The sequence below is a fragment of the Petromyzon marinus genome, assembly GCF_048934315.1.
Source record: "Petromyzon marinus isolate PM22_M1 ecotype Great Lakes invasive population chromosome 84 unlocalized genomic scaffold, UKy_Petmar_22M1.pri1.0 chr84_unloc.4, whole genome shotgun sequence".
In the NCBI taxonomy this organism is placed as follows: Eukaryota; Metazoa; Chordata; class Hyperoartia; order Petromyzontiformes; family Petromyzontidae; genus Petromyzon; species Petromyzon marinus.
Window position 1 is genome coordinate 501,643 of NW_027422641.1, and position 11,565 is coordinate 513,207.

An 11,565-nucleotide genomic window follows, 5' to 3' on the forward strand; every position below is an offset into this window, starting at 1 on the left:
TCTGTCTACAGGAAAGCTACCCATACAGATGCTTACTTGAAACCGGATTCCCACCACCATCCATCCCAGAAGAACTGCCTCATCAAGACTCTATACCATAGAGCCCAATGCATTTCCGACCAGGAACACATTACCAGTGAACTCAAGCACGTACACCAGGCTCTCAGGGCTAATGGCTACTCCGACTACACAATCCGCAAAGCCATCACTCCAGTCATGAAGAAGGATCCTCTTGTGGAGCCACTCAAAACCATCACCTTACCCTACATTGCAGGGGTTACTAAAAAGATCTCCAAAATCCTGAATAAACACAAGATCCAGGTCCGATTCAACACAGTACACAAAATCCGTGATTTAGTTCCATCTGTAAAAGATGCTCTTCCAGACATACAGTACCCGGGCGTTTACAAACTAAAGTGCCTCTGTGGTAGTAGCTACATTGGAGAAACCAAAAGACATATCTCGGACCGCATCCGCGAACATAAAGCAGACTTGAAACACGGTAAGACGAACTCCTCTGCCGTGGCAGATCACTGTTACAATTCAGTGGGCTCACATGACATTGACTTCTCCAAGACGGAGGTTCTTTGCAAACCAACTGGCTACCATGAGAGATTCGTTCATGAGGCCATTCACATATACAAGCACAGAGACAATTTCAACCGAGAAGATGGATTCAGGCTTAGTAACCACTGGAAAGATGTGTTAAATCATTTCTGTTCTTAATTAATTGTAATTTTACGATGACCTTCAGACCGCAGCTCTTTCGCCAGCATTGCCTCTTAATATCTCTCACACCACGGTTAATGGTATGGTTTACAACATGGAGTATACTAGGGCTTCGCAGCTGTCTCTCTCCCCCTCCTCTGTTCCGACCATGTACGAACTCGTCCGTCTGAACGGGGCCCGTAGCTATCCGTGGTATGGAAATTTGAGGGTAAGAATCCACCCATTTTTTCGCCATATAGCATTGTGATATATAACGACTTATGGTTGGTAGCTTAGCTGATTGGAGAATATAGAGTTTATTGATAACATGAAGGTAATTTATATTTTAGTTTTTATTGGTTCACTATATAGTACTGTGAATAGCTCAGATGTGTAGTCATTTCTGTGACCAGTCACTAGCAAATCACCCAGTTATTTCAATGCTAAATTCGCCTAGTTATTTCAATGCTAAATTCTCCTGTTTTGATTTGTACTAAGTGCCTCGGTGAATGTGTATGCTCTGACTTCAACGTAACTATTTCTGTAGCAGTTACAAGCTAATCCCTTAATTTAGCTATTTCAATGCTAAATTCTATGCTAATTCCTTTTAACAATGGGTGCCTCTGCGGATGTGTATGCTTTAACTTTTAACATAGCTATTTCTGTGACCAGTCACAAGCTAATCATTCAGCCTTTTCAATGCTAAATTTTATGCTAATTCCTTCGTCAAGGCTCTTTGTTCCTCTCACACAGCTTAAAAGCCGTGATCTGAACGTGGCTCTCTCACTCCAGCGCTGTCCTACCAGACAGTCTCGCTCCCTTCACCTGATGAAGGCCGTTTGAGTTGTGGCCGAAACGTCGTGAGAATATTATTGTGTTATTTTATTTTATCAATTTATTATTTTATTCTCATTCTACGTGACTTTACCGAAAGAACCAAAGAAGATTAATCATTGCAGTCACGAAAGCTTTAAATCGAAATTTAACCGCCTCTACGGGAAGGGATTCCACACATCCTTAAGATCATTCAACAGACTTCGGGATAAGAAGGCTCAACTAATCGAGTCTCTCACCTTTCTGAAGAGATGCCGCGACTCTAAGGTAATACCAACCGCATTTACACTAACCTCTGCTGTTGCAACTTCTCTCAATGCAAAACGAATTCTAGCTAGAACTAGCTTCGCTCTTATCTCGGAAAAAATCAGACTTACACGCACCGAACTCGATCAGTTAGACAAGACACTCTACAAATCACACTTAAAATTGACAGCAACAATGTCTACATCGGATTGGGAACATGTAGACAATATGACTACCTCTTCGGCTGCCACTATGTCGAACAAATGTAGGGACAATTTGATTTCCAAATTCAATCACCTCTCCAGCAAAAAATCGGATCCACACACCGAAAAGATAGACGTCAACAAAGTCGTAATTAATCGCAGTAACAGTTCCATTTCTGATGGTCTGAAATCCGTTTTAGCTAAAGGTCTAAACTTTGCTGTCACACCGAGACACTTACCGGTTAATGATATCATTGCCCATGTCGACGTTGCACTCAAGGGCTTGAGTCACATCTCTGCAGACGTAGCAAGATCTGAAATCGCTGCAACCCTCAAAAACGCTAAGTTGCCACCTAGCAACATCAGCAAAGACGAACGTTTTGAATTATCTCAATTAAAAAAGAGGGATGATATTGTCGTTCTCTCAGCCGACAAAGGCAATGCCACTGTCATCATGGACAAAACAGAATATAACAACAAAATTCAAGAACTACTCAACGATGGCAGCTATACAAAAATAAAAAGAGATCCCACCAACAGCCTGGTCACCAAAACGAACAAAATTATCTCTGATTCAACAGCATTAATTGATGAGAACAAACAGTTCTTGTTGAAACCCTCTGCTGCCAGACCACCAAGATTATATGGCCTTCCAAAGATACACAAAGAAGATACACCCCTTCGTCCCATCGTCTCTACTATCAGCTCCCCCACCTACAAACTGGCACGTTTTCTGGCTGATATACTGCGACCTTTCACTGGAAAAACCACCTCTGCGGTACTAAATTCTACTCACCTGGTATCGACAATCAAAGACATTTCCCTGTCCCCAAACGACCTGCTTGTCAGTTTTGATGTGGTGTCCTTGTTCACCAAAGTCCCGGTACCTGACACCATCGCTATCATTGAAGACCTGGTTCATCAAGGACTGCATACTGATGTACCCCCCTGGTGAGACATTGCTTAACCAACACATACTTCACCTGGAATGGAACTTTCTACAAACAAACTGAGGGCACCCCAATGGGCTCCCCCCTATCTCCGGTTGTAGCCAACGTATTCATGGAAAAATTTGAAACTGACGCCATCCAGACTGCCACTCTACGCCCGACCTTATGGAAGAGGTACGTTGATGACACCTTTGTCATCTGGCCACATGGCCAGCCTGCTCTAGACCAATTCCGCGACCACATCAATTCCATACACCCAGCCATCAGATTTACCATGGAGGTCGAAAAAGATGGCAAACTACCCTTTCTGGATGTCTTAATTAAAAGGAGACATGATGGTTCAATGAGCCACTCTGTCTACAGGAAAGCTACCCATACAGATGCTTACTTGAAACCGGATTCCCACCACCATCCATCCCAGAAGAACTGCCTCATCAAGACTCTATACCATAGAGCCCAATGCATTTCCGACCAGGAACACATTACCAGTGAACTCAAGCACGTACACCAGGCTCTCAGGGCTAATGGCTACTCCGACTACACAATCCGCAAAGCCATCACTCCAGTCATGAAGAAGGATCCTCTTGTGGAGCCACTCAAAACCATCACCTTACCCTACATTGCAGGGGTTACTAAAAAGATCTCCAAAATCCTGAATAAACACAAGATCCAGGTCCGATTCAACACAGTACACAAAATCCGTGATTTAGTTCCATCTGTAAAAGATGCTCTTCCAGACATACAGTACCCGGGCGTTTACAAACTAAAGTGCCTCTGTGGTAGTAGCTACATTGGAGAAACCAAAAGACATATCTCGGACCGCATCCGCGAACATAAAGCAGACTTGAAACACGGTAAGACGAACTCCTCTGCCGTGGCAGATCACTGTTACAATTCAGTGGGCTCACATGACATTGACTTCTCCAAGACGGAGGTTCTTTGCAAACCAACTGGCTACCATGAGAGATTCGTTCATGAGGCCATTCACATATACAAGCACAGAGACAATTTCAACCGAGAAGATGGATTCAGGCTTAGTAACCACTGGAAAGATGTGTTAAATCATTTCTGTTCTTAATTAATTGTAATTTTACGATGACCTTCAGACCGCAGCTCTTTCGCCAGCATTGCCTCTTAATACCTCTCACACCACGGTTAATGGTATGGTTTACAACATGGAGTATACTAGGGCTTCGCAGCTGTCTCTCTCCCCCTCCTCTGTTCCGACCATGTACGAACTCGTCCGTCTGAACGGGGCCCGTAGCTATCCGTGGTACGGAAATTTGAGGGTAAGAATCCACCCATTTTTTCGCCATATAGCATTGTGATATATAACGACTTATGGTTGGTAGCTTAGCTGATTGGAGAATATAGAGTTTATTGATAACATGAAGGTAATTTATATTTTAGTTTTTATTGGTTCACTATATAGTACTGTGAATAGCTCAGATGTGTAGTCATTTCTGTGACCAGTCACTAGCAAATCACCCAGTTATTTCAATGCTAAATTCGCCTAGTTATTTCAATGCTAAATTCTCCTGTTTTGATTTGTACTAAGTGCCTCGGTGAATGTGTATGCTTTGACTTCAACGTAACTATTTCTGTAGCAGTTACAAGCGAATGCCTTAATTTAGCTATTTCAATGCTAAATTCTATGCTAATTCCTTTTAACAATGGGTGCCTCTGCGGATGTGTATGCTTTAACTTTTAACATAGCTATTTCTGTGACCAGTCACAAGCTAATCATTCAGCCTTTTCAATGCTAAATTTTATGCTAATTCCTTCGTCAAGGCTCTTTGTTCCTCTCACACAGCTTAAAAGCCGTGATCTGAACGTGGCTCTCTCACTCCAGCGCTGTCCTACCAGACAGTCTCGCTCCCTTCACCTGATGAAGGCCGCTTGTGTTGTGGCCGAAACGTCGTGAGAATATTATTGTGTTATTTTATTTTATCAATTTATTATTTTATTCTCATTCTACGTGACTTTACCGAAAGAACCAAAGAAGATAAATCAGGATTACTTGTTTTACAGATGAAAAAATAGATCAGTAGACAGGGGCTGTATGCGTTTCTACGTTGTAATTTATATTCTGCACAAAGGCGACTCCACAGCAGCTGTGGCGAGGCAAGGCCGGCGATCACGAGAGCCAGATGACAGCAGATAACTCGAGAGAAGCACGCGTTATCGTCTAGCTGTGGGTGTGCTCAACTGCACGTGTGTTTGTGGCTAAATGCGAGAATGTGGATCGGTGTGTTATTAAATTACGAGGCTGCAATAAGATCCTTGTATGTATGTCGACCTTCTGTTGCACCGTGCTTAGCCAACCGTGATAATCGGACATTACTCAATTGTATTTTACATCGAGCAATCAGCACCCCTACGTGCAGAGCAAAGCCGCTTGCAGGTGAAATGCTGAGTCGCCTTCTTATTGTGCAAAAAAAAAAGTTGCCACTGGGGGTGCCCTTTAGAAGTTCAAAGGGGATTGCATTCCTCGCAAACCACGTGGCCCAGCTTTGCCCTTGCGCAGTGCGGGAGAGAGGCGTGGACGGAAGTGGTAAATACAATAATGGGCAGGCCACGCGCAGACTATAATAAGTTACGGATTCCGACTTCTCATAAGGAGCGCGCAACCGAGATCCCTGGCATGCGCAGTTGACAGTAGGGTTCGCGCTCCTATGAGAATCTAATGCCGCCGCTGATCTGACAGGAGGCGGATCTCAGACGGTAATGCAAGCGATGGGGAGCGGCTGTAAATACAGATGAAGCTTCGCTCGCTCGCCCACCGCTCGCCTCCTGCTGTGCGGCCCGGTTCCTAACAGGCCACGGACCGGTACCGGTCCGCGGCCGGGGGGTTGGGGACCCCTGGTTTAGACCACAGACTCAAAGCGTTGAGAACACGTGGCTGTCCCAGCAATAGGCAGCAGTGAGACAAAGACAACTGTGGACCGGTTTCGTCTAATTAGGACTCATTAGTGCAGGACGGTAATCAATACTTTCTCTTGCCATATGCCTCTGGCAGCCCCATATATGGAGACGACCTTTACACTATGGTGACCCCATAGACAGTTGTCTAAAGGTAACAGTAATCAAATCTGTAAATGATGAGAAAACCAATCACAACAAATATAAATTATGCAGGCTGGAAACAATAGATTTCACAATGGTATCAGTGAAAATAGTATACTTGTTTTTTTACGGTAAAGTCACGTTTACACGTTCAGATACAAAAACACTCTGCATGTACCCTCCCCGAGCGAATCTAAGTAATTAAATATAAAACAAAAACAGCACCATGCATTACTGCTCTACTTTGTAGTCGCAAAAGTCTAGTGTGACAAGTCTTGATCAAATCGTGTTTATGCATATACACGTGCCTGAGTAAACATTTTAACGATGATAATCCTCTACAATTAAAAAAAACATCGCATTAATAAGATCTGTGTGTGGGAATATTTACAAGGCCTAAAAGTTGCACAGCGCATACGACTTAGGGGTCTACAGCTGTACGCACTGCCGTGCAGTTGAAATCCTTTAAATTGTGAGAAAAAATCACACGCGGGCAGAGTTATTTGTGGTTGGCGCACTGCTTTATGAACCACATATGTATTAGACAGTCACCCACAGAAGTGGATATAACAGAGCTACCTCTAATTACAAATGTAATTTTCTTCTTGATTTCCCTGCATCTGCCCTCATTCCCCTCCACCAAATAAAAAATTCTTCTGCACGAGTTATTTTCAATCTCCCCTTTAATTCTCACACTTTGCCTCTCCTCCTTCAACTCCAATGGCTTCTCGTTCACTACCGCTGTCTTTTAAAATACCTGTCGCTGGTCTTTAAACCTCTCCATGGACTTGCCCTACATAATTTTGCCTCTTTCATCTCCTTCCATGTCCTCTCTCGTCCTCTTTGATCCCAATTTTCTATCTCTGTCCCTCCTCTTTGTGCCAAATCTCATTTATGGTCCCTCTACTTAACCTTCTTCCATTCCTGCCTTAAAGCCCCACCTCTTCTCCATTGCCCATTATCTACCTCTTCTCTCCCCTTAAGCCTCCACTCCTTCTCGTCCCTACTCTTCTCCGATCCCATTACTGTCTATCGCTGTCACTTATTCCTCAAACTTTATACACCCCTGCCATCTAAATCATTCCATTCTGTCACTGCCTTGTGCTTGTTATGTCAAGAGAGAAGGCACTCTATAAATATACACCAAAGCCACCACCGCCACCACCGTCACCCACCGCCACCAAGAAAAGGAACAGATTTATTTGTTGGGTCTGGAAGTGGCCAAAGTGCAAGTCGGCCATGAAAAAATTTTACATTTAAAATTACACCGCTACCAATTAAAACATTAAACACAAACACAAAGGTTGTCTGTATAACCTCAACGGACTCCTGAGGCAAGTGCTTTTAGCGAGCAACTATGAAAGCCAGCATGGTACACAATGGGGAGGGTGGCCAGCACCATGCCTGGCCGCCTTTATCTCCTGAGTAGTGATGTTTACACACCACACCAGGTACTCATTGGAGGCTGAGTCGACCTCGGGTTAGCCCAAAACCACTTTAGTTCATCGGTACTGGTGTTGCCAAGTTCATAGCGCAATACGCGAAACACTATACAATTACCGGATAATACGCATACCCACACAGGCTTGTGCACACAGGCTTGTGCATGTGTGGGTGGGTTATTTATACAGCAGTATGCAGCATGGCAGTCAGTCGGCACCTTCCGCAATGCACGTTTGTTATTCATGAGGGTGCACATCCTGATGTATTCATTGGCTGATCACCCGAAGCCACCGTGTGAGCTGAGAGTTTCTCGATCTTACCGGGTACTCGATAGAGCTGAGAAATGCACTGCGGTCAATACTCAGAGTCATCATTTAGAGGTAGAGACCCAGAGATGAAGAGAATCCTTAGCAGCCCGTACATGTTAATGGATAGCAGTGATGGTCCCAGCTGCTGACTTGTACACCAGGGGTGAAGAATTGAGACAAGGCTGTGGTCCCAAGATAATTTCACTCCTTCCATTTGTTTTGTATTGAGTGGCATCCTGACGGGTACGACACGGTTCAGACGCGGCCACCAGCTCAAAAAACACATACAGAACAAACCCTGCGCAGAGAAGCATGCAGAGACGCGTGCTCGAAATCACACCAAGACAGAGGAACGCGCAGATGAGAGAACATACACAGAGGTAAGATCCCTCCTCATGTTGACCATGATGAGAAGGAAAGAGCAACACGCAGATGAAAACGTTTCTGGAAGTGACGATGGCTGATGATCAAGAGTAACTTGGAGGGGAGGAGGAGGTGGGAAGCTCATGCACAGGAGGTGCTGGGGCCGATTGTCACAGCGCAGGCGTCACGAGAAGTGACGTTGGTTTGGGGAGGCCTTCATCAAACAGTGGATTTACCACTGGTGATGATGCCCATAATGATGATGAATGCATGGGCAGTCCACTCACATTCGTGCATAATCAGGTGCACGTCCACTCCCCTAGTCACCCCTCCACTAATCTCACTCCCCGAGTCACCCCTCCACTCACCTCACCCCCATTCCCCGAGTCACTCTCACCTCGACTTCTCCACTCTATCGCCAGTCGCCCTGAAGAGGCCCAACTCCGGAGCCTCCCCCAGTGCCACGTTCACTCTCAGCACGAACATCGTGCGGTGCCAATGGACTCGTGTCCTTTGTTGATGAAGGCCATTTAATAAAATAATGATAATTAATTATGCACACACACAGGTCACCAAAGTAGCCTCAATAGACATGTTAGGGCAAGTTGTGGAGCCTTGTGCTGTGGAACACACGAGGGGGTGGTATGTATTTTGTATGTTGAACTTCTTTTGCACGGTACATAGCCAACCGTGCTAATCGGAGGTGCAGGGGAAGGGCAACAAAGTAAGCACAAAAAGTAGTTCTAAAGAAATGAGTTTTCAATCTAGATGTAAAAGTGCACAGCTCCAGTGGCTTCTAATATCAGAAGGAAGAGCGTTCGAGACAGAAGCAGAAGCGCTGTTGAAAGCGTGATGCAGCGACCGCCTTTGTTCGATGGTTCGCCAAAATCCGCTGTGGGGATGTGACGTGGCCAACACCATGCACGCGGCCACCTTTGTATCTCCCAATTGCTGATGTTTATTATAGACACTGCACCAGGTACTCTTTAGAGGGTGAGTCGACCGAGGGAAGGTCCAGGACTGGGTCACACAGACACACACACACACAGAAAAAGATGCCCTATGTCAAATCCAGAGGCTTCTAAGAAAATGGAGGTGTAAGATGGACACAGCTATTACATGGATGAAGGTGTAATACAGATATTTGTGTTAAGGTGGTGCTGCTCACCTGAAAACAATAACAAAAATCCCACCACTCATTCATCTGTTTAATCTTTGATTGGAAAACGCTGGGCGAGACCTGCGACATTCGAGTGAGCTCACCTACTCGCTCACAAACACAACACTCAACCCAGTCAATCAACATGTTACACACCCTAAATATGACCCGCCTTGTCCTGGGGAAGACCTGCAACATGCTACTGAGCTCACCTCTTCACTCACCTACTCACCCACTATTGCTATGTCATCCACACACCCACACACTCGCTTATCTTAACAGACCTCAATAATTGACATTTAGCTCCTGAAGATATTGCTACATGCAATAAAACGCGAGTGTGTGAGTGATTGAGTGATTGATTGAATGTGTAAGTGAGCGTCTGGTTGCGTGAATGAGTGAGCATGTGAGTGCGTGTGTGAGTGTGTAAGGTGAACGGTAGTGTATCGGCGAATGTGCTGTGCTACAAATCTGGTGATCCGAGTTCAAATCTCGCTCACCAGTCTATGGGTCTCTGTATAAGTCTTTACCTCTCTGTAAGTCTATGGGTCTCTGTGTAAGTCTATACCTCTCTCTAAGTCTATGCGTGTCTGTGAGTCTACAGGTCTGGTAAGTTTACTGGTCTCTGTGTGAGTCCATGGGTCTCAATGTGAGTTCATGGGTATCTGTTATCATCATCTGTGTTTGAATGAGTCGATGGCTCTGTGTGATTGACTCCAAGTCTCTCTGTTCGAGTGAGTTTATGGCTTTCTGTGCGAGTCTATGTCTACGTGACTTTACCGAAATAACCAAAGAGTAATTCCTGCAGTCACGAAAGTGCCAAATCAAGTTGGAGTCTATGTCTCTCTGTGTAAGTGAGTACAACATATCCTTGCTTAACGCGGGGGTTGCGTTGTCGAAAATTGCTGCTTAAAGCTATTTTACGTCAAGCAGAAAACTTTTCTACAAGGAAAAACGGTAAAGGGGGAGACTCCATTTTAGCACAATATAACTTTTATTATTATTTTTAATTGAGAGTACAGTACACTGTTTTCTATGTTTATTTTAAATGTGTTGTGTATATGTAGAAGATCTATATTATAATCTTTATTTATACTGGAGGAATCTAAAAAGCCCTTTTTCACAGATTTCCAGTTGGGATGGTACAGAAAGTTACAAGAACAAACGATGCAACAACACAATCGAAGTGAAAAGTATAGGAAAGGTAAGCAAATCACAAAAAAATAAAAATAAACTATTTTTATCTTACCTAGTAAAGCCCTCTAAGCTATTAGCTTCTATTTCAGAAGCGAACTGGCCACAAATTATAGATGAATGAAGTAGCTTATGACGTGGAAATTTATAGCAGCCAAATAATAATAAAAAATTGTGTTACATTCATCAATATACATACAAAGGACGTGAAAGGGAGATATGATGAGTGAAAACTATAAGGGAGTGAGTGAGATGACACTACACACAGATGCTGGAACAAAGGCTGAGGAAGAGGATGACACGCCACGTAACAAAGTGCACACCGGTACAGCATCAGCTCCCAGCAATACAGAACAACGCTGCCAACACCCACACCACTCATAAGAGCAGCCCGTCATGTGCTACTCGAGTTATAGTGGGTGTGGTGTGCGCTAAGCGAAACACATTACATAAAAGACGAGGATGTACTGCATATAGTCCTCTACGTGAGTGAGTCTATGTCTCTCTGTGTGAGTCTGTGCGAGTGACTCTATGGTTCTCTGTGTGGGTTAATCAATGGTTCTCTGTTTGAGTGAGTCTATGTGTCTCCATGTGAGTGAGTCTATGGCTCTGTGTCAGTGAGACTTTGGCTCTCTGTGTGAGTGCTCTCTCTGAGTGAGTCTATGGCTCTCTGTGGGAGTAAGTGGGTCTCTAAGGCCACTACCATCTTGCTCCCTGCCCAGTGCATCCACCTGGTTGAGCTGCAGGAGTCTATTGTCCACCGCTCCAGACCGCACAGATATCCAGACGTCCACCTCCAGCACAGACACCGGCAGATTCTTAAAATTGGTTGTGGAAGTAAGGACACGAGAGGGGTAATAGTCAACCACCATTACCACCATCAATACCACCATTACAACCACCAAAATCACCGCTATCGTTAACACAACCATCAATATCACCACCTCCACCACAACGATCACAATCAAAATTACAATCACAATACTCTTTGGTTCTTTCGGTAAAGTCATGTCGGTAGAAAAAATAATAGATCACGACGTTTCGATCGCAACACAAGCAACCATCATCAGGCGAAAAAATATAGCGAGAAA

At 44.4% G+C, this 11,565-nt stretch overlaps 1 long non-coding RNA gene across 1 annotated transcript; it reads right to left on the reverse strand.

Annotated features, from left to right (window-relative positions):
* Positions 1–7,174: 7,174 nt before the first annotated feature.
* On the reverse strand, positions 7,175–11,292 carry LOC142908467 (uncharacterized). Its single transcript, XR_012931798.1, has 2 exons — positions 11,206–11,292; positions 7,175–9,141 (listed from the first exon to the last, which is right to left on the reverse strand). It is a non-coding gene; the product is annotated as an uncharacterized LOC142908467 (long non-coding RNA).
* Between the last annotated feature and the right edge of the window lie 273 nt (positions 11,293–11,565).